The following is a 23,200-nucleotide window of genomic DNA, read 5'->3' as shown; positions in this document are numbered from 1 at the left end:
AACTACTGTGTACCAGCTTACCTGGAACCTGGAAACGCAGACGGGGCTAAAGAGAAGTTCACCTACATTCTTTTTGCAAAGAAAGCCCATTTAAAGCATATCACCTGGACACAGAAAAAATTAGTTATGTGACTGACAATAAGGAAATAAAGAGCCCTTTTCCATTAGTTTAGACAGTCGATATAAGTTTGCTAAATTGATAGGTTTTGACTGTTGGTGTGTTAGGTGGTGTATTTCCCACACTATGTTCCAAAGAATGCTACTGTTCCTCAAGATGTTTTCAAATATTTTTTTGGGGGGTATTGGGAACAACTCTGATCAAATAACCTTATAACTCTTTATACTACCCCCACCTTTTGGAGATTTACAGCAACTCATAGTAACTAAAGATTCTGAGAAATGCTACAATTAAGAAAGCACACACTTTCAAATCTATAAGACCACAGTAACTCCCCCCCCACACACACCCCATAGATCACCTAGAGGTTTTTTGGAATGTAGATTCATAAATGCTAATTTCAAGAATTGTTTCCTTACTGGTTACATTCTCTAGAGACTTGAAAGACTGTTTAAAATAGTCAAACTATACTGTTTTAGCACTTTTTTCCCTTGACATCAGTCACATGTCACCTCAATATTTATGGCTCAGTTTTTATGAACACATTTTGTCTATTTTTCTGATGATTGTCCCTGTGCCATTCATTTCTCAGGATCCCGCCCCCCCCCCCCCCACACACACACACCAGTAGCTCACTGAAGCTTACATTTCCTTTCTAAATGTTTCTATGAAGTATTTCTATATTTCTTATATTTTGGAAAAAAAGATGCTTTATAACGTCCAAATTTAACTTCTGTTTTGAGGTTTAGTGTTTAGTCAGGAGCAATTCAAGTTACTGGGTTAGTGTAAAGAGTGCAGCACAGTATCTTTTTCTTTGTACCCAGAAGAAGTCTCAGGGATGGATAAAATTCACTATGTCTCCTGCACACTTTATAGAAACAGGAAGTGCAATACAGGTATGCCTAAATTGCTCTAGTAAGAGACACATTTATTTTCTCTCCTTCCCATTACTTTTCTAAGTGCAAGATTCACCTCCCCAATGAAGCCTCCTTTAGCACCGGACTCCAGTTTATTCTGATTCTTCTAGTTGTTCCTTCAAATTAGATTCATTTTATTTTTCTAAGCTGTTCTGTGTGTTTGGGGCTTGTCACATCATAAGATTATAAGCTCCCTGGGGAAAGCTGTTGTGAATATTTTTGCATGTGTTCACATCCACAATGTTATGATTTCAAAAATTACTTTAGAATGAGTGTGGGACTATCTAAAAGAATTAAAAGACCCACGTCTTTACTTGAGTTCAATCTATGACTTTGAAGTTCTGGGCGAACATTGGAATTTTGGGGGCAGGAAAAGCTAACCCCTACCAATGTGACATTCTATATTGAGAGGGAAATGATTGAGAGAAAGAGTGCACAGCTATTGATAGTAACAATTACTCTAAGTTATCCGTGTTAACTGTCTCAAGAGCTGTGCTTCACAGCATTCAGAGGCAATATCATGCCTATTTCATGAGTGGTAAGGGACTTGCTTACGAGAAGCCAGCAATGCCTCAATGTAAAGCCCCATCTGATCCCAGAGGCCTAGGCTTATCGCCGTTCCACCATGACTGAAGATGTTCTGGTTCAGAAAGCATTGCCTTCTGTACATGGTGGGCCTAACTAATCTGTCTGTTTTAAATTGATATTAGTAAGCATTCGAATTATCAGGCAATAATTGTAGCTAATAATAATTTGGGGTTATTCTTATTTTAGTCCTATAAAATAAAGGGTTTCATTTACGCCTGACTAGATGTTAATGTATACATTTGATGATAATGAATGTTTTTCTACAAATAAATGTTGGTATGTAAAATGAAAACTCAGACACGGAAACTTTTTCTTGAACTGGATATATGTCAAGAGCTTACTATAGTGAATGGAAAAAGTTAAGGAGAGGATAAAGGAAAAAAGGCCCCAAAATAAAATTGGATGTACAGTCTGAATTCCATGCAGTCTAAACACCAAATATTAGGAAGTAAATTTTGGTAAATCTAAATGACTTTTTATCTGACAGCTCCCTTCAAAAGCTGATATTGACTACAGCTTGACTGTCTGTGCTCCGATGCTTTTATTGACTTTTCTGTTCTGTGCTTTGTGATGCAGTAGCAGAGTGATTGGATCAGTATATTTTTCCCTTTGGGATTATTGTTGGAATCTTGGAAATCTTGCAGATGCATTTATTGCATTTCCAAAATTTTAGTGCTTACTTAACCAACCCAGGGTGTGCTGCTACGAGTATGTCGTGTGGTTCAGGGAAAGGAAGTAATTTATTGGAGATAATATAGATAGTTTCAAAGTTATATCATAGTTTCTGTTAATGGAGCATATAACCCCAGAGAAAAACACACTATGAAAACGGTTTAGGCCAGCTTGCAAGACTGTAGTAATGAATTCTGTGTCTATGCTGGTAGTGGTTATTTTTCTTTTTTCTGAACCATGTTATTCTCCAGCTCCTCCTTGCTTTCTTTAAATTAATTTTGCTAATTTCCACTGCCGCCACACACAATTTTTCCTTGGAGTGAAAAAAAGCCTTCTGTTACTTTTTAAATGTATACTATGTTGTGCGCTGGCTCACTTAATAACTGATGAATGTGAAATCATATCTCTCACTCATTTAAAGTAAATGACGATTATTTTTAAGTGAACTTTGAAACAATTTTATTTTTTATGTTATTATGAGGCTCACTGAATTCCGCTTTTAGAGGTCACACAGCTTTCACTTCTATCCTTATCTCTCTATCTCTCTTTTCTTCTTTGTCTATTTTCATTTGCTCCTGAATCTGAGACTTTCCCTATTTTATACTTTTCCCATACTCTGGCCAAGTCTTTAACAAATTAATGAACATACAGTCATTTATCTCCATTGTAAAGGACAATGTGCATGAGGCAATAAAATACTGTAAGAAGCAGATTTTTTTTGCCTAAAAGATGATTTTGCCTAAAAGAAATTCAAACTCAACAAAAACTATATTATAAAAAACTATTTTCTATGTATTTTCCCATAATTTAAAAAAACAAACCCAAAAACAAACACTATTGAAGTATGACTGACATACAAAAAGCTATACATATTTAATGTCCACAACTTGAGATTGGAGATAAGAATACACCTGTGAAACCATGACAACGTATGCTGTAAATGTATTCATCACCTCCAAAAGTTTCCTCCTGCCCTCTTTTTTATTATTGTGCATGTGATAAGAACACTTCATGTAAGATCTAACCTCTTAGCACATTCTTTAGTATGCAAACTGCTGAATAACTATAAGCACTATGCTAGCAGGATAGCAGATCTCTAGGACTTACTTGTCTCCATAACTAAAACTTTGTATCCTTACAGCAGCCCTATGAGATATGTTTCGGTATCCTCGAGATTAAATTTGCAAGTGAGAGAATAGAGATTTAGAAATTATTAAATATCTCAATGTCATAGGAGCTGTTAAGGAACATGTGTTAGTCAGGATAAGTTAGCTTATGCTGTAGGAACAGACCATCCCTGAAACCTCACTGGCTTGAAATAGTCAATCTATTTCTCACTCATGTCACAGTCCGAGTTAGACAGTTCTCCGTCTTATGATTGCACTGCATAGTCTGGAAGGTCACCATGGCAAAAGAAGAGAAAGATGGTAGAGACACACAGGCATTTAACTTCTTGAAATAAAAGCAATGTATTTCAGAGTCCTTCAATCAAGACCTTGAGCTACTCCCATAGTTCCAACCCAAGCCAACGGGAGGTTAGGCATATGGAAACTTCAATAAGCACTAAACATTTCTGCCATGTAGTGAAATAAGTTAAATTCAAAAAAAATCACAAAGCTCTTTCCTCAGCATCACACTCTGCTTTCTCCAATAATTTCCATTTCAACCAATAATGCAATTATTTTTCAAGATTACTTTAACAAGTGAAAACTGAGCTGCTTCTATCTCATAAACAAACAAACATATGGTAATAATAATTTACAGTGGACTAGGTGCAGTTTTTCTTTTATTAACCTAACATTTTATAATGAATTATTTTCTATTCTCCAAAAAATAATTGAATGGATGTACTATATTTATTAAAATGTGTCTTTGTTGTTGAAAATTTTAATTTCCTCAATATTTTGATTATTATAAATAACTCTGCTATTGTGTTTCATGTATAGTTCCTTAATTTTAGAATATTGATTTCCAGTAGATTTCTTGAATGGGAATTACTGAGTCAAAGGATATTAACAACTTTAAAGCTCTTTATGAATATTATTAAATTGCTTCCAAAGTTGTTGCATTAATTTGCTCTTTATTCAGTGTGTGTGAGAGTGTGCCTATCATATTTATTGGGGGGAATTTGTATATACTTGGGAATTATTTGAAGATGGGTCGCTATTCTCTTTGACTCATAACTGACCCATTGTTTTATACTTATTTGAAGAAGGTAACTTATTGCCTTCTTTGTCATTGGTTTTTAATAACTTCCAACTATACTTCAAAATTCTATTCTTTCCTTGCTCATATAATTTCCATGCCTGCCTTAAAGACTGATATCTTGGATCTCATTGTTCATCTTATCTGCTCCTTCAATTCTTTCATTCATATTAATCACTCAGCAAGTGCCGCTTTTTTTCCCCCCTCATCCCTTGTTAAGTCCTGTTCTCCTCATTTGCTTTTGCTAATGAAACTCTATGATAGGATATACCAAGATGGAGCGATTCCAATTATAAAAAGATAAAGATATAGGAGGTCTACTGTTGCAAAGACAGACATTAGGTTTTGTGTTTGGATGGAAGTGCACTGAAAATCTCCCAAATGAATTCCACACTGAGTGGAATTAAGTAAGAGTAAAACATCCATGATTAGATTATCAGTTTGCTTGTCCTTGTATCAGGTTAAGTAGCACTTAAAAAAAGTTAATAGTTCAACCACTTCGATCATGCTTATAAGGCACTGATAATGGGAAAAACCGCTCAGGAATGAATGTCAGATTCATAAAGATGGTTCCTATCTCAGGAAACTAACCTGTGCTTTATTCTAGGAGTTATATTACCCGTCTGCTACCCTCTATTTTTCCATTTGTTTTATTTACTCAACATAAATGCAGCTTACCATACCTGTTCTATTGATTTTTTGTAACAGATTTCAGTAGTACTCAGAGACAGAAGCCCTCTTATGTTCTGATTGATGCATTCTTTTACCACACATGACAAAGTGATAGATGTACTTAGTTAACTTTCTCCAAAATCATTAATGCCACACTCACTGGTTGGCTACTCAGGGATTGGTTAAGTAGTTGTCATGCATTTGCTACCTGAAACACTGCAATACTGAATAAGGAGCCCATTAATTTACTTTTGAGATAACTCCAAAGGATAGGTATGAAATGCATAGTTAGAAAAGAAGTAAAAAATATATATACCATGGGCTTCAGAGAGATATTGGGTACTGAAAAATTACAACATAAGCCTGGGGTTAAAAAAAGAGAAAGTAAATTGATTTTCTCTGAATTTACACTTGGGAAATTGTTTAAAATGCTAACAAGTTTTCTTGCAATTTAGATATTGAGTTCTCGGGTGTATGTATATAGCATCTAAGTTTTAGTCTTGAACCCACAAAAACACTGAAGCAATAGATGGCACGCTTTTGTTTTAGAAAATCTTTCCAGAATTGATAAAGGAATAGAAAATATAGAAAACCTACAGATTGAACTAAAAGGCAATAATTTCATAATTACCAAAGGAACCTAATGAATAAATAATGAATGCTCTGAGAAAATGGGGAAAAAGTTACAGACCTAGAAGAAATCCATCTATTACTAATGCTTTAGTGAGGCAATTTAATAGTTCTCTTCTACATTTTATATCAATATTACTCACAAAGACTCTTTCAGCTATAATTAGATTTTCCCCTATGGAATAAAAGCTATGGTTTATCTTTCACTTTGAACCTAAGATAATTTCTCTTTTATAGTTAATGAGGCAGTAACTAAAGTATAAGAACCAGTTAGTCAATTGAATATCATGCAGCTCTAAAGCCTTAAAAATGCTGAGTTGCTTTTTCTCCTACTTTCTCCTGGTTTCTACTTCTAATTGAAAAGCAAAGAATCTTTTCCTTGTATAGAGCATTTTCTATTTGGGGGAAGATTACTTTTACATGGTAACCTTGTTCCTGCAACAGCAGATAGGAAAGAAAAACAAATTAGTAACAATAATTTGCATCTCTATCTTATTACACCCATAAGGAAATGGTGAAACAAACAAAAATATAAACAATAAACACTTCTAAATAGCAAGTCTCTTCCTCCATAAGAGAGAATGTTAGTTCAATGAATCAAAAAATGGGATAGATCTAAAGGGATAAGCTAGATTGTCTAGTTTCCCATGTAGGAAGAAGAAGTAGTGGAAGGAAACATTGTCCAAGCCCTGCCATCAAGAAATTTGCAATCTGTTGGGGGAAAAGATGACAGACACATACTACACAAATTATTAAAAGGTAGTCATCTATTCATTAACAATTAGTTAGTTTTCATTTATTATATTCTAAATAAAGCTCTGGAGTCTGGGGAAGACAATATTGCACAAGATAGAAAGCAGAGCTTACATTCTACTGAGGCAGGATATAGAAAATAAACAAAGAAACAACTACAAGGAGAGGTACAGGTTATGAAATAAATGCAAAGAAGGCAATAAGCTGGAGGTGGAGTAGAGGTTTTGTGTGTTTGTTTGTTTGTTTGTTTTTAGATACAGCGGTTTGACAATCCTCTCTTAGGAAATGGCTTTTGAGCACAGACCTGAATGACGAGAAACAACCAGTCACTGATGTTTCAGGCAGAAGAAACAGCAAGGTTAGAGGCCCTGAGGTGAAAACAAATTACAGCAAATTTAGGAATTGAAGGAAATGTAGCTGGAGCCTAATTTTGTGTGTTTGTGGAGGAGGGGGGCGGGATGGTGAGATATGCACTATCAGAAATGACAGAGATCACGTCGGCCAACCATAGTTTCCCAATCAGTTCCGTTAATTTCAGGTCACACTCAAATGCCTCCGTTTTATGACCTGAGGTATTAGAATAATAACATTGTATATCTCTTATAAAACCATTTCCTTTCTATTGATTTTTATCCACAGAGATCATCATAGTGTTATTATGATTTCCACTTAGTACTTGCTCGTTCTTACTGGTTTGTTGAACAATCAATACTCTTTGTCTAGAAAGCAGAAGCCATCTTTATTTCTCATCTCTTTTTGGTGAGCGTGAGGAAAGGATCACTCTTGCATTGGAAAACAAATTGCTGTGGAAGTACAAGTAATAACATCATGTTTCTCTGCTACATACTAGCAAGCTACATTGTTTATTCAGAAAGAATCACTTTTGCTTTCAGCCAAAGCTTTGTAACACCCAGGCATTTCAAATTGTGCACAGCAGTCTGACCGCCTTCATCAAGGCAAAGTTGAGTCCCAAGCTAGCCCTGCATTTGGAGTGGAGAGCTGCCCTTTTAATTTAGTGAACTAGTCATAGGTTTACCTATTTCTGACAGAATTTTCCTCAAAAAAAAAAAAAAATTTTTTAAAGCAAAACCATTTACTAAATATATTTCTATGACACAAGCATCTGACCCCTGTCATAATCCTATATTATCATTGTTAACATGCGTTATATAACTTGTATACATGTACTGTGTGATTAAAAATGAATTATCTCACCTCATTCTCTAACCAGATTAAGGAATGATTTCACAGAAATGTTCTTATTCATTTCCAAGTGCTCATAAGTATTCTTCTATGTATTTTTGTCCATTTGTCTGTCTTTACTCGATACTGAATAACTCAGTAAAGATGTTTCTTCTACTCACAATAAAAAAAAGAATTAAATCTTTATAAATTACTAACCTTATAAGAACAAAGAACTTGGAAAAGATAGGCACATGGCTCAGGGCAGATGGTGTAATATTAACAGATGACAGACAATAAGGACTACTCAAGCCCTCTTAGATTCTCTCTGCATTATCTTTGAGAATCATTCGTTTGTACTTTTAATTGGTATTCACTGAGTATACATTATGTGCCAAGAGGGGTTTCAAGCACTTGTCATACAAATAACTACTGAACTAAGGGGTCAAGAAACAACTAAATAATTATATTGCAATATTACAACTGCCACAGTGAAGTGATGTAAATACTTTAGGACACAAATATGATACAGGCAGCCTAAATCTGATGGTTAAGGTCAAAGATGAGTTTCAGAGGAGGTAGCCCTTAAGAAGATACTTGAAGCAGGAGTTTTCCTTGTACAACACAAGGTAGTTTATTCCAGAGAGAGAAAACAAATTATGCAAAGGTATAGAGTTATTACTGAGCATGGTACACATGGGATGGGAAAAGAGGTTCCTTTTTTTTTTTTTTTGTATCAAGAGAAATAGTTACATAAGTTTGGAAAGTTTGCAGAGATCAAATGTGAATATTTTTACATACCAAACAAGGGAATTCAGATTTAATCTGTAAACAAAGGAGAATTCTGGACAATTTTTACATAACATATTTGCAGAATCAGATTTAGAAATATTTACCAAGACACCTGTGATGAGAAAGCATTGAAAATTACCAAAAGTGAAAGATCTTTATGAGAAATGAGACCTTGGCAGGAAATACTGAGAGCCTGTGTAAGGAAGTGTCAGTAGAAATGAAGGAAGAATGTAAATAAGACCATTTAGGTGGAAAATTGTCAGAATTTAGTAATTAATTGCAAATGGTCAGTAAAGGAAATGAAATCTTTTAAGGTGAATTATTGTTTTTTGGCTTGGAAAAAAAGTGTATGTAGTGATATTCATCAAACTATGTAGAATAAGGACAGATATTGGAATAAGAAAGTTTACACATTTTTTACCGTTGTTAAATTTGAGGTGCCTGCATCACATCTAAGTTTTAGATTGAACCAAGTTAAATTAGCGTGTTTAGTTTAAGAGTACAATAACAGAAATTCCATATATTCAAACTAATAGAACTATTTAGTATGCTCCTATATTTCTGAGTCTGAAGCTCAGAGAACTATCTGGGCTGGCAATATAAGTTTTATACTCCATGAGTAAGGCTAAAAATATCCATACTTGCCATTTTGATGGAAGAGAAACATAACCCAAGAATAGATCACATTGGAATACTTAATTATTCCAATACTCAGCTATGAAGGGAGAAAAAGAGAAACCTAGAAAAGATAATGAAAATGAGTGAGCAAAGCTGTGAAAAGAAAATGCGGAGAACTGTCGAGTGAGAGTAATCTGGGAAGTGAAAAGTCTCAAGGAGATTCATAGCTCCCTTTGTCAAGTTACTGAGTTATGTCAGGGACGATGAGAACTGAAAAGAGGTTGCTTGGATTTGATAGATTTGAAATTGTTTGATGATCTAAGTGAAAGATATATCAGTTAAATGGTGGGAGTAGCTTAGACTTTAAAAGGTTAAAAATAATTGCAAAAACCACAAGTACTTTTGCACTAACCTAATATATCATATATCGTGTGATATTAGAGGGTAATAAAGGTAATGGAGTATTTTTAAAGCATATGGTAAACTTAAGCATGATTATCTGATTCAGAAAATGAGAAAATATAGAAGAAAAAACATATACAGTAAATCAGGGTTTATTTCAAAAGGAAGCAGGAGGAAGTGGAGCTGAGGACAGAGGTGGATAGAAAGTTTTCAGATGGGGTAAGAGTATTTCCTTTTACCATCAAGTGGGAAATACACACACACACACACACACACATATGTGTGTGTGTGTGTGTGTGTGTGTGTGTGTGTGTGTGTGTGTATATATATATATATATATATATATATATATAATTTTTTTAAACACATTGAGTTACTAAGAAAATAGAGCTAAAGCTGACATTTTTTTTTTTTTTTTTCCTGCAGAAAACAGAGGCCTTCTCTTAAGAGGTAGGATTATAGGCTTGAAATGCAACTTTGGAATCACTGTTAATGTAGCAAAAGGAAACATGACAAAAAGCCATCACTGTCCTCATTCACTCATGATAGATACCATTGTTTAATCACAGCACTTTTTCCAATTGAGCCCAATTGCAGCTTTATAATCCTCATGCCATGTATACCATGCTCAGTAATGACTCTGCACCTTTGCATACTTTGTTCCCTATCCCTGGAATACTTTACATTGCATTATACAATGAAAACTCCTGCTTTAAGTATCTTCTTAAGGGCTACCTCCTCAGAAACTCATCTTTGACCTTTACCATCAGATTTAGGCTGCCTTTATCATGTTTCCATCCTGGAGTGTTTACGTCACTCCACTGTGGCAATGATAATACTGCCATATAATTAGCTAGTTGTTTCTTGACCCTCTAGTAGCTATTTGTATAACAAGTGCCTAAAACCTTTCCCGGCATGATGAATACTCGGTGTATTCAGGTAGATTCTACCAGTCAAACAGATTTGTTCCAAGAGTAGAGGTCTCTATATCATCTTGTGCCAAAGTGAAGCAGCTAATGAGGGGGAGGTGATAGGATTACACTTTAATTTTGATGTCACTGCTTAGATGGGATGTACTATAATTTTAGTAATTCCAGTTAGGGTAGTTAAGATCTTCTAATTTCGTTTATCAGCATTCAGCAGTCCGGGCACAGGAGGAATGGGAAAGTGTTTAGGCATTTGCAAAAGTTGAGGCAAATGGACAGAAAGGTGAAGGCATTGACAAAAGATAGACGGAAGTGATGACAGTGGAGACTAGGCTGACAAAAAGGAAGAGAAGTTTGGAGGACAACAAGAGACTTAGAGAAGAGGGGAAATCAAAGCAGTAGGGATCAGACTCAAGTCTCAGAGTCTGTACAATGAGTATAAGAGAGTGACAGAACTAAGAAGTAAGAGCTTGTGCTAGAGAATGAAAACACAGCTCAAGAAGAATAAAATCAGGCAGGAGTTATACACATTAAAATGCTATCCAACTAATAAACTCAGAGAGAGCAAAGAAAAATCCATATATCCACTTTTTTTATGGGGGCAAACGATTCTAACTAAATCTCTCCTAATTTAGGAATGAGTAAACAACCATACACACATACATCCAAAAAGTTTGTAAAACAAGCTAACATAATTCTAAAGATGAAAAAAAAAATTGCTTCTTTGATAGTCAAACAAAATAATATGTCATTCTCAGTAGTAAAAAATAATTGATAATCCGGATTTTACAGGAACTGAAAGAAGACACATACATTTTGACGATACTAAGCAAGTGAAAGAGAAAGGTTACATAAAGATGAAAGAAGAAAACAGAGGAAGACCATGTAAATCAGAGTCAGTATTTGGAATTTAGTTGTCATTACTATCGGAAGCTACTGGAAGATTTTTAAGATTGGGATTGAAAAAAATAAGACTTTTTAACAAAAGATCCCCTTAGCTTCTGTGGAAGAATGGAACACAAGGGGATTATCTAGGAGGTCTTTAGAGAAGTTTAGTGAAGTATTCCAGGTATAGATATAATAGACCAGTCAGTGTATTAGCAGTGGAGATAGAAAGAAGTAAACACATCAGGTTATACTTTCAAGGGCCAATTCATACATTTAGTGAGCTACTGGATGTGAACTATCAGGAAAAGTAAGAAACCGATGATGCAGGTTTAGACATCCTAAACCGATGTCTTAGGTTACTAGATGGATGGTCAAGTGTGTGTGCTGAAGTGGGGAAACAAAGAGTGTTGTTTTGGAGGTTGGTTAATTTGAGATACATATTAAAATTGAGATGCCTGTGAGATACCAGAGTGGAAAAGACAACTTAATATTGCATATATGTCCTTAGTGTTCAAAGGAGCACGCTGAACTAAAGATATACATTTGTGAGTTATTAACAGATAAAACTCCACACAGAAAAAATGCAAAATCTGCAAGGCAGTAATATAGGCTGTTTAATAGTCTCTGCATTATTAAGTGACAGAAGCTAATGGGGCAATATCTGTAGAGTATGGAAATTACATATATGCCATAATTGATAGTATTTTATATATATATATATATATATATATATATATATATATATATATATGATATTATATATCAAATTATATATCAGATATGAGACAAGAATAAGCAATTCTATATATGTGCAGACTGCAAAAGTATACCTACTACCATTCACAATTAAAAAAGACTTAAAATCATGTTTCCCAGCAATTAAGAATGAATCAAAATTTAGTATTTGGTAAAAATGATGTAGTAGGTTTATACTCCCTTCCTAGAAATATATTCTAAGAAAATAATCTAAAATATAGATGCAAATTTATTCACAAAAATGTTTGTTGTAGATGTGTTAATAATGAAAATTGCAATCAACATTGGGAGAATGTCCATATGGTGAATACTAGGAAGACATTAAAAATAGTGTTTATGAATAATTTAAATTACAAAGAAAAATAATTAAAAAACACAGTTAAGTGAAAAAAGCAGCATGCCAAATTATAGGTGCAGTACTATCTCTGTCAATATGTCTAGAAAAACATCTCGGAAGGGAACTATTTCAATGTTATTGGTGTTTGCCTCTGGGAAATGGAATTGCTCTTTACCAGTTTCATTGTTATTTTTTGTACTTTGTAAGATTTCTAAATCAGTATTGCTTATATAAGTATAAAACTATATTGAAAAAGTTTTAAAACTTGAAAAGGCAGTGCAAAGTTCATGGAAACATAGGATCATTGATAGGATATAAGGCCAAGCAAAAAAGCAGAATAAAATTCAATATACATTATTGTTTCAAATATATAAAAATACAAGTATAAACATACATGTGGAGAAGCTTAAAGAGACAATCACAAAAATGACATCAGCATTAATAGAAGTCAGAGAATACTATGAATTTCAAGTTACTTTTGAATAGGGAAATACATACAAAATTCTAACAGTTGTTGTTGGAACTTCCTTCAGGGCTTGAAGCTGCTGAATGCAGAAATTAGTGCAGAGAAGGAAGAGTCTAAACAGACCACAGTAGTGAAGAAAAAAGGGATGATGAGAACATATACAAAGCTCAGGGGGAAAAAATTAATTTCAGAAAGAGAAAGTCCAACATTAGGTGCCAAAATACTGAACACATATCCGGGACTTGGTAGTTCATAGCACTGGCTAGAGTGAGGGGCCTAAAGGACAGTGGCATTGGAGACGGCAGCCTCAGCAGCTTTCCTGCTGGGAAAGAAGAGGTGCAGCTTAGAGACATGGCAATGATGGAAAACAAATAAACAAAATCAAAAGAAGAAGAAGGAGAAGGAGAAGAAACAATTAAAGGTCCTGCAGAAACACAGAACTACAAAATAACCCAATCCACCCTCCACCTCCGTCATCATTACCAACCATAAATGAAAATACATGTCACTATGCTGGCAGAAAAGAGCACTCTTGAGACAGTAACCTATCCAAAAATGCCTCAAAATTGAAGAAAATCAGAGCCATTCTATACCAAGCTACTTGAACAAGAAAACAGAAGGTATTTCATCTGTTTGGAATTTTCCTAAATATCCAGTCAAAAGGCGAACAAAGCTATCACAAAACAATCTCAAATGAATTAAATAGTCTTATATAATCAGTCAGGTATATTTAAAAAAAAATAGACTCTAAATTTAAGAATTAAGAACAAAAATAAACAAACAAAAGCATGTGAAGTTCAATGAAAGTTGATAGAACTCAGTAAAGAAATTAAAGAAAATATAAAAAATATCAGAAATAAAAATTTCAGGATGCCCAAAGGACAATAAAACTGAACGAAAATTTAATAAGCAATATTAAAAGAAAACAGGAAAATAACCATTCATATAAACATGAGAAAAAAGAAAATTAATAACTACCAGAGGAAAAGTGGTTAAAATGGAGGACATGCAATTAAAGTGTACATACATGTATCTGTAATCTCTTAAGAATCACAAAACAATGGAACCAAACTAATATTTATAACAATAATTCAAAACAATTTTCTAGCAAAAATTAAATCCCTTTATCAACATATTGAAAGACCTCATTGTGCACCTGGAAATATTAAGCCAGAGCAATCACTCTGTGACATACCAACGTAAAGTTATTAGACTGTAAAGACAAAAAAATCTTAGAGCGTACAGGCAAAATGACTGCATTATTTATCAAAATAAGAAAGCAACCTGGGTATATGATATCTCAAGTGCACATCAGCCATGGCAAGGTGGCCGTGGAGAAGGATTTTCAAGAAACTCATGAAAATACAATGTGGGCCAAAGATTTTACATGTAGCCAACCTGTTCTTCAAGTATCAAAAGTATGAAATCTTTATTTATGGTGACCAAGACATGGGAACAACCAGTGTCCTTCTATCGATGATTAGATGAAGAAGATGTGGTGTATATACACAATGGAATACTATTCTGCCATAAGAAAAGATGAGATAGTTTCATTTGTGACAACATAGATGGATCTTGAGATTATTATGCTAAGTGAAATAAGTCAGACAGAAAAAGTTGAGACCCATATGATTTAACTGATATGTGGGATATAAAACTGAAAGCAACAAAGGAACAAGACAAACAAATAAAGAAAAACAAACTCATAGACACAGATAACAGTTTAGTGGTTACCAGAGGATAGGGGGGAGAAGAATAGATGAAGGTAAATGGGATCAAATATATGGTGATGGAAGGAGAACTGACTCTTGGTGGTGAGCACACAATGTGATGTACAGATAATATGTTACAGAATTGTACACTTGAAATCTATGTAACTTTACTAACCATTGTCAGCCCAATTAACATTAATTAAAAAAAAGTATGAAATCCTGCAACAAAATCTATTAGAGGGTGAGCTCCATCTTGGTAAACCTTAACAGTGGTAAATATTTAATGTATTTAATTTTAGATCTAAGACTAAAACAGGACTGAAGACATGGTGGAAGAATAGTATAAAAACATATTTCTGACAATTTAGAAGGAATGCAGATGAAAAATGGAAGGAAAAGAGAAAGGGAAAGGGAAAATATGAACATTAATTGTTTTGGCAATGCAGATAAAAAAGATTAATTTTTAAAAGGGGAGATTAAAGGCAAGATTAAAGGTATAAATACAAAAACAATTACTATTTTAAATATAAATCTTCCTAATGACCAAGGCAAAGAGAACACATAACAGTGAAGAGAAACACAGTAACTATAACAAAATACACACAGTAATCATGACATAAAATGATACAGCAGAATTGAGACAAAGCTTATCAGTCATGTCAATATTTAGGCATTGGCTTAGCTCACCTGGCAAAGAAAAGGATTTTCAAATTGTCTCATGAAGGAAAACCTAATTCTATCTGTATATGACATACCTGAAACCAACTGATTCCAAGAGGCTAAAAATAAAGAGATGGGCAAAGATATATTGGGTAACTGAAAGCCATAAGAAAGCAGATTACTAAGGAGAAGTAAGCCAAAAATTTTTTATAAAGCACTCAATAAGATAAAGAAGGGGCCTTTTAATTCTAAAAGATACAATATACAATGTATATTTAACAGCTATGAACATCTATGTAAGACAGAATACATGAGTCCATACTGATAGATATTTAGATAAGTAGATAGGTAACTATCTAGATAGATAAATGATGATAGATAGATAAAGATTAACAGATAGAGAGATCAATAAAATGATAGATAGATGATAGAATGATAGAGATAGAGATAGATAGACAGATGAAAGATAAATAGATGATAGATAGATAGATAGATAGATAGATAGATGATAGAGGCAGAAAGGAGGTAAGGGAAAGTTTTACAATGAAATCTCAACTAATAAATATAAAAAATAATGAACATAGAAAATGTAATAATTATTATAGTAAAAATTGACTCAGGTAAGAATCATTCATCAAATTTAGCATCTTTGGGTAGATCATGTTTGATGAGGACAGGACATTTACATAGTCTGTAAATTATATATTAATTCTAAAAATAGAATTGTATTAACGCATACAAATGGTGCTGCAGAAACTGAATAATCCCTTAATGAAGTAATTAAAATCAGTATCAGCAGTGAAGTACAAATGTATATTGTGTTTTGGAATGTGATACCTTAGGATATAATATGCCTAATGTCAAATTCAAGCCTGAAATGCATACCCTGATTCAAATTTTGAGAAGATATCAGACAAACATTCTATAAAACAAATGCCTTAAATTCTTCAAATGCCTTAAATCCATGTCGTGAAAAATAAAGGCTAAAAATAACTTTCAGACTAAAGGAGGCTGAAAAGACGTATCCACTAAATAAAACTAGAAAACAACTTCTATAAAGGATATTATGGGGATAAGTAGAAAATGGCCTGTAGGTTAGATAGAAGTATTAAAGTTAAATTTTCTTAAATTAAAAAAAAAATCCATGTTCAATTGTATCTGACTGTAAAGAGGGCTATGGAAAACGATAAAATGAGAGCAGGATGGAGGTGATTGGTATTAGTGTGAATAAATTCTCTCTTAAATACCTACCCTAAGAATTTCTGGGAATTCTGGGTTATGCCAGTTTCTTGATTCCCTCTTGTTTTGTAACATGAGGTAGCTGTGGGATAGAGCCAGTTTTCTTTTCCCATTATGACCCAAACCTGGTCATAATGCAAAACTGTTTTTGGAACATCACCAAATTGGAATGTTTGGGCTCATCAGCAAAAGGGAAAATGTAAAGCCTGTACCCAATGATTGGCAGGCTGAGAAGCAGTGTGATCTCAGGATAGCCTGAGGGGCCTCTCCCTATACAATACAGACATTCTAATTCAGAAAGCCCACCAGTCTGTCACAAACCTACAAATATGAATACATTGTATATAATTTGAAATATCCCTGCTTTCAGTGCACAGGAAAAAGGGTGATATATATATATATATATTTTCAGCCTCCTTTAGTCATTATATATATATATATATATATATATATATATATATATATATATAATATGACTCTATCATATTCAAAGCTCTGGCAATGTTACACTTAAAATCCATGTTTAATGCATTAATTTTTTGTTTTTTCATTCAAGTGGCACTTATTGAGCCTTTCTATTGTTATGTATTAAAGGCTGAGTTGATGTAGCTTTTGAGTACAGTAGTCCACTGTCCCTTATCTTTAGGGGAATGCATTCCAAGACCCCCAGTGGATGACTGCAATTGCATATAATAACAAACTCTCTATATATTGTTTCTTCCCCCAATACATACGTACCTTTTCACTTAAAGGAAGCATTTTATGGCTTCTTCTTGGCATATCTGAATTTCCAAAATCACTATTCTTGCACTTTGGGGTCATTATTAAGTAAAATAAGGGTTACATGAACACAAGCACTGAGATCCCATGATAGATGATCTGATAACCTAGATGGCTACTAATGACTAACAGACAGGTAGCTTATATTAGGTTGGTGCAAAAGTAATTGCTGTTTTTGCAATTATTTTTAACCTTTTAAACCACAATTACTTTTGCACCAACCTAATGGATGAAACATCCCAGGCAGGACAGAGCAGGATGGTGTAAGATTTCATCAAATTACTCAGAATGGCATGCAGTTTAAAACTAAGGAATTCTTTATTTCTGAATTTTCCATTTAATATTTTCAGCCATGGTTGACCATGGGTAACTGAAACCATGAAAGTGAAACCGCGGATAAGGGGGGGATACTATATTCTATTATATTTTTGAATTATTTCTCTTCTTTCCATTTCTAGTGCTAGTTCAATTCCTCATGTGTAGTGACTCAAGGACTTCCTAACTGATATAGTGACTTAAGTTTATCTCCCATACAATCTGCATGGGAGATAAGAGCTTTCAGATTTATGTTTGTCAAATATAAATCAGACCATGCTACACTGCTTTAGATTTTAATAGTTTTCTTGTTCTGTGGGATAAAGCCAGCTATCTTGGCATAGTGCACACTGCTCTCTCCCAAGCTGCCTTCACGTGATGCAGAACTACTCTCTGCTTTGGAAAAAAACATATCCATACGTACCTTTCTTTAAGTACACCCTCCTTCTTGGGGTTATTTTCCTTGCGCATCTGAGAAACTGAGGCCTTGATCAAAATGTTTCTTCTCCCACCCAACAAAATATAGAGCTCCCAGATCTGCGCTTTCAGGGCTCATTGATTCTGAACTAGATTTTGTTTCTACAGTGTCCTCTTCCTTCCTAACTAGACCATAGCTTCTGTGATGCAGGCATTGTATCTTATTCCAGTGGTTTATGCGATGTTTGGAAACTATTATAGTTTTAATAAAAATTTGTCAAAAGGAAAGATAATATTTACCATGATTCTATAATTAAGTCACCTGGAGAAGAAAATGAGATAGTAGGAGAACAGTATATGAAAGGAAATATCCCCAAGACTTCAGAAGCAAGAGCTTATGTTGCACAAATAGACTGAATGCATGTACTGCCCATTAAAAAGTTTCAGATTGTACCTAATGATACTCCATTAACAACACCCCAGATGATTTTGAAAACATTAAAGATGTTGGATAGAATTAGACATCTGGCTTGATCCAGTGGGATATGAACAGGCAATCTCTTTGAAGTAAAAATGTTTATGTAACACAGAAGAATCATCAAATACCTTACCTACTGCCAAAGAGCAGCTGCAGCCAAATATTAACTACAGTGAAAAAGAAAATGAGGCCACAATTCTCTCAATGGTAAATGAACCAAGAATAGGCCTTGTTTCAGGCATCTATTTGGACACAAGCAATACATTCATTCAATAGTATTATCTTTCACATAAAACAAGAAGAGAAAAATGAACAGAAAATACAATTTTGCATTTCAAAAATTTAAATCATAATATTGCCTCCTTATCGTTCTTGAGTGATACTTTGATTTCAATCAAGGGCAATACAACAGAGGTAAAAGTTTAATTACTAAGTGTGTACTTTTTTCTATTGTTTTCATATGTTTTCTCTTAATTAGGCCTTTGTGAATACTTCAAATGATTCAATTATTAAAAACACTTAACAGTAAGAGCAGCATAAGAATTATTTTTCATGGCCCAGTTTCTCTTATTTGCATACACAATGATACTTATCTTTACCAGAGACATTTGAGAGGTAAGTAAGAAGTGGATAATGCATAAAATTTATAAACAATACCAGGACATCTTTATACTCCCTGATTCTCTTCCCTCTACATGGAGGAATTTGAGTCATGCTGTTTTTCAAACTACATTATTAAAAAACTCCTAAATTTCTTCTTATTATATTGTAATCTTATTTTCTTATCTTTCTATCTTGAAGAGAGATGATTACCATTTGAAATGATAGAGATAGTTATGAAACAATCTGCCCTTTTTATTTTCCTTGGAAAATATGTTCAATTTCTATCTTACTTCATGAGATGGTTCAGCCATCACTGCTTCTGGTCCCTTTCCAGATCCTTCCCAGCAGCCACTTCTCAGAAAAGCATGTGTCCCAATTGGAGGGATACAGCATGAGCAAGGACACATGTATCCCAAAGTTTCTGTTGGACCAGGGTCAAGAATAGAATCCATTTAGCAATAGGAGATTCTAACAACTTTGCAGCAGACATTCAGTCCAGTGGCTTAATCAATCTCTCTGGCTTGATTAGGGTTGCTGGGCATTGAAATTGTGGCAGGATTATGACTTGTTTTATTTGATTAATCATATGAATAGTAACTGACACACTTCTATGAGTTACAATCAAAGTTCTGCAGGGAATGATAATAACAGTAGTAAGGAATAATACTTAATATGTATTGAGCAATTACCATGTGCTGATAATTTGTTAAAGGCTTTACATATATTATGTCACAATAGGTCTATAAAGTGGAAAACTTTATCTACATGTTATACATGAGGAAACTTAGTACAGCATGATTACTTCCCCAAAAGCCAAGCTAGTGGCAGAAACAGGATATGATACCAGGCACAGTGCCCAGGGTGTGAAATTTTAGGCACCATTTTATATTGCTGCTGGAAAGGAAAAGCTGAATATGGCAGAAAAATAAGATGGTAGGACCTGGAGAATTTGACTCAATTTACTAACTGGTGAGTTTGAACTAGAGTTTAGGTAAGTCTAGTGAGGTAAAAATGTATCCAGAAAGATATACACGCAGTCTAGAAGGGCAGTGGATGAATAGGATTTCTAGACAAATTCAGGACTATATGTGAGATACAGAGGTATCTAGGGTCATACATCTAGGAAATCTCAGCAGACCAAAAGGATTAGGCATATATCAGAGGCTAGAGCTGACATCTATCCAGTGTACAAAAGAGACAGGCAAACTGAAGGCCGAGGAGTGGAAAGTTCTGACATCAGCAATTAAAGGAGTCGAATTCTGGAGCAGAGAATATTTGCACTTTAGATGCTCACACTTTTAGAAAGACATCCTGAGAAGCTTGGGGATAATTTTAGTTAGAGGGAGAGTCTGAAGCACTTCTGTGTACACTTGTTCTGCCTATGCCAGTCATGAGAATACTAAAATATACTGCCCTTACCATCAAAGATTTATTCTCTCTTTTGTGAGATAGCCATATACTTGGAATGAAACAAATGCAATCGATGATGACAACTGACATGTATTGCATGCTCAGGAGGTGCCAGGTATTGTTCTAAGCACACTCTCATTGATGATAAAGTACAAATGTGAGAGTCTGCACTAAGGGTTTGGGTAGTAAATGGCAGTCTTCATGAGGGTAATGCTTATTGGGAGACATTTCTCCATGGGTCTCGTTTATTTCTCATGGGTTATGGGCACAGAGGCTGTTTGTACAAACAGCTTTTGTTCTGGACTATTTTTACAAGGATTTTTGCACACTAAATAGCCATGGAAGATAGATGAAGTATATCCCTTCTTCCAGAACAGAAGGCTGTCCAATTGATAAAGATAATGCTTCCTTCTGGAACAAAGTTTGGGCAGGCTTTCTTGCATTAATTACAAAAATCTTGGAGTTCCTTGGCTGTGACACAAATGCTCTGCATACATAATATCCCCCTGGGTTGCTCCATGTTGCTTCTATGGGACTTGGGGGCAAGGAGAACCAGTGCAAACATAAACCTAATGATGCTTGCTGTGCCATGAGTAATAAAAAGTCCTTTCTCTCTGACATAGGAGTCTTGTGTCTTCTTCCAGCATCCATGAAATTGTGGTAGGCTAACTTCTTAGCTTTCAAGTAGAGAAAATTCTTAGATCTTTTATAGTTCCTGACAATACTCCTTAAAAAAGGATGCAACACTGAAAATCAGATAGAGGTGGGAAGATATCTCAAACTAAACCACTAATACCTCAATTGGTTAGGGTACAAAAAACGGACTTAAGTATTTGAGTAGGGAATTAATGGAAACTAATGATGGATAGACAAGCTGAGATCAAATGTTAGAGAACTTTGAATGATAAGTAGTTTGGAACTCAATCCAGGAAATTCAAAAAGAAAAAAAAAGTTTTGAAGCAAAGGGATCCTCTCCTTTTCTATGTCAATACTCTTAAAAGGCCTTACCGGGTACCGATGAGTTACAGGTAGATTCTCTTCATACTATAGAGAATCTACCCATGCGTATACTCTGCAACAATCCCATATTTTTAAGCCCTTCTTGGCAACTATTATTCACACATAATTAAAACTATATTTGATTTTAACTCCTAATTAGTGATTCCCACAATTAACTTGTTACTAATATTCAGGTGAGAGAAATATTTCATTTTATTTTGAAAATGATTACAACAAGGATTTCTACATTAATTTCTGCTGCAAGAAAAAATGATGCTGAGCAAAATAAGTCAGACAGAAAAAGCAGAGAACCATGTGATTTCACTGATATGTGGTATATAAACCAAAAACAACAAAAGAGCAAGACAAACAAATGAGAAACAGAAACTCATAGACACAGACAATAGTTTAGTGGTTACCAGAGGGTAAGGGGGGTGGGGGGTGGGAGATGAGGGTAAGTGGGATCAAATATATGGTGATGGAAGGAGAACTGACTCTGGGTGGTGAACACACAATGGGATTTATAGATGATGTAATGCAGAATTGTACACCTGAAATCTATGTAATTTTACTAACAATTGTCACCACAATAAATTTAAAAAAAATGAAATTTATTATTAATGTGGCTTTACAAAGGAGCAAAACTGTTTGTGTCATTCTTATGGGTAAGCTATTTATATGATGGGTTGGGATTGTGTTAGTTTTTCTGTTTCTGTTCTTCTGCTATCCCCAAATAGTTAAATGCAGACCCTAAGACTTAAGTATGAATAAAGAAGTGCAACACTGAGACACACATATGTGTATTTACTACTTCTGGTTTTGATGTCTCATATAAATTATCTTTTAAATGTTCTATATTTCAAAATGGTACTTATAAGCTTATAGTAAACCAGGTTCCCTATTCAATGTAGAGTAAGAAAGAAAGAAAACAATCTGCCCTAATCAAATATGAAGAACATTTCATACTTTTTCAGTATTACATTTAGAAGATGGTTAATTACAGGTATTGAAAAAAGATAATTCTTATAAAATCCTAGCACCCAATATGTTCTTAGTACAGTGTTACTGCTTATCATTTTAAGCCAGGAAAATTCTTCTACTACTCTAGCAAGAGCCATAATCTCCAACAAGAAAATAAACATTCTCCTCATCAAACATTTGATTAAGGGAGTGGACTCTAGAGAACCCTTTGAACATTTCTCTGTTCAAAACTCAACTACTTTTAAAAAGCATGATATTTATGTTGGCTGAGCAGTTAGAAAGAGAGAATTACCTTTTGACTATGTCATAGAATAAGCTACTCTGTAGTTTCTTTCTAAAGGACAATGCTGTTTCTGCCAAAAAGTGAATGCATCATAAATCATGACTCTGATGAACTCACATGTAAACAATAAAACTAATTTCTCTCCAGGACTGACTCATTACTTATTTTTTCTGAGGTACCGAAGGACTCTTTGCATATTGTTATCACTCACAATATGTGACCTGCTATTTTTATTACCATAGCATCAAATAATATATTAATATTTACATATATACAGGGGGTGCCAAAATGTATACACATTTTAAGAAAGGGAAAAAAAACTATTAAAATTGTAATACTCAGTATATACTGATAACAAAAGATGAATGAATACAAGTCACGTTTGACTTCTGCAATAAAAG

General features: G+C 34.2%; 1 long non-coding RNA gene across 1 annotated transcript in view; it reads right to left on the bottom strand.

The window, feature by feature from the left end:
- Window positions 1-23,200, bottom strand: part of LOC141571816 (uncharacterized) — a 46,258-nt gene that overhangs the window by 2,232 nt on the left and 20,826 nt on the right. Inside the window, exon 2 of the long non-coding RNA XR_012496875.2 lies at window positions 22-104. This is a non-coding gene — a long non-coding RNA (uncharacterized LOC141571816). The remainder of the gene's footprint in view (window positions 1-21; window positions 105-23,200) is intronic.

The sequence above is a fragment of the Rhinolophus sinicus genome, chromosome 2, assembly GCF_057876585.1.
Source record: "Rhinolophus sinicus isolate RSI-liver-muscle chromosome 2, RSI-T2T, whole genome shotgun sequence".
NCBI lineage: Eukaryota > Metazoa > Chordata > Mammalia > Chiroptera > Rhinolophidae > Rhinolophus > Rhinolophus sinicus.
This window is presented reverse-complemented; position numbering and strand designations above follow the sequence as displayed.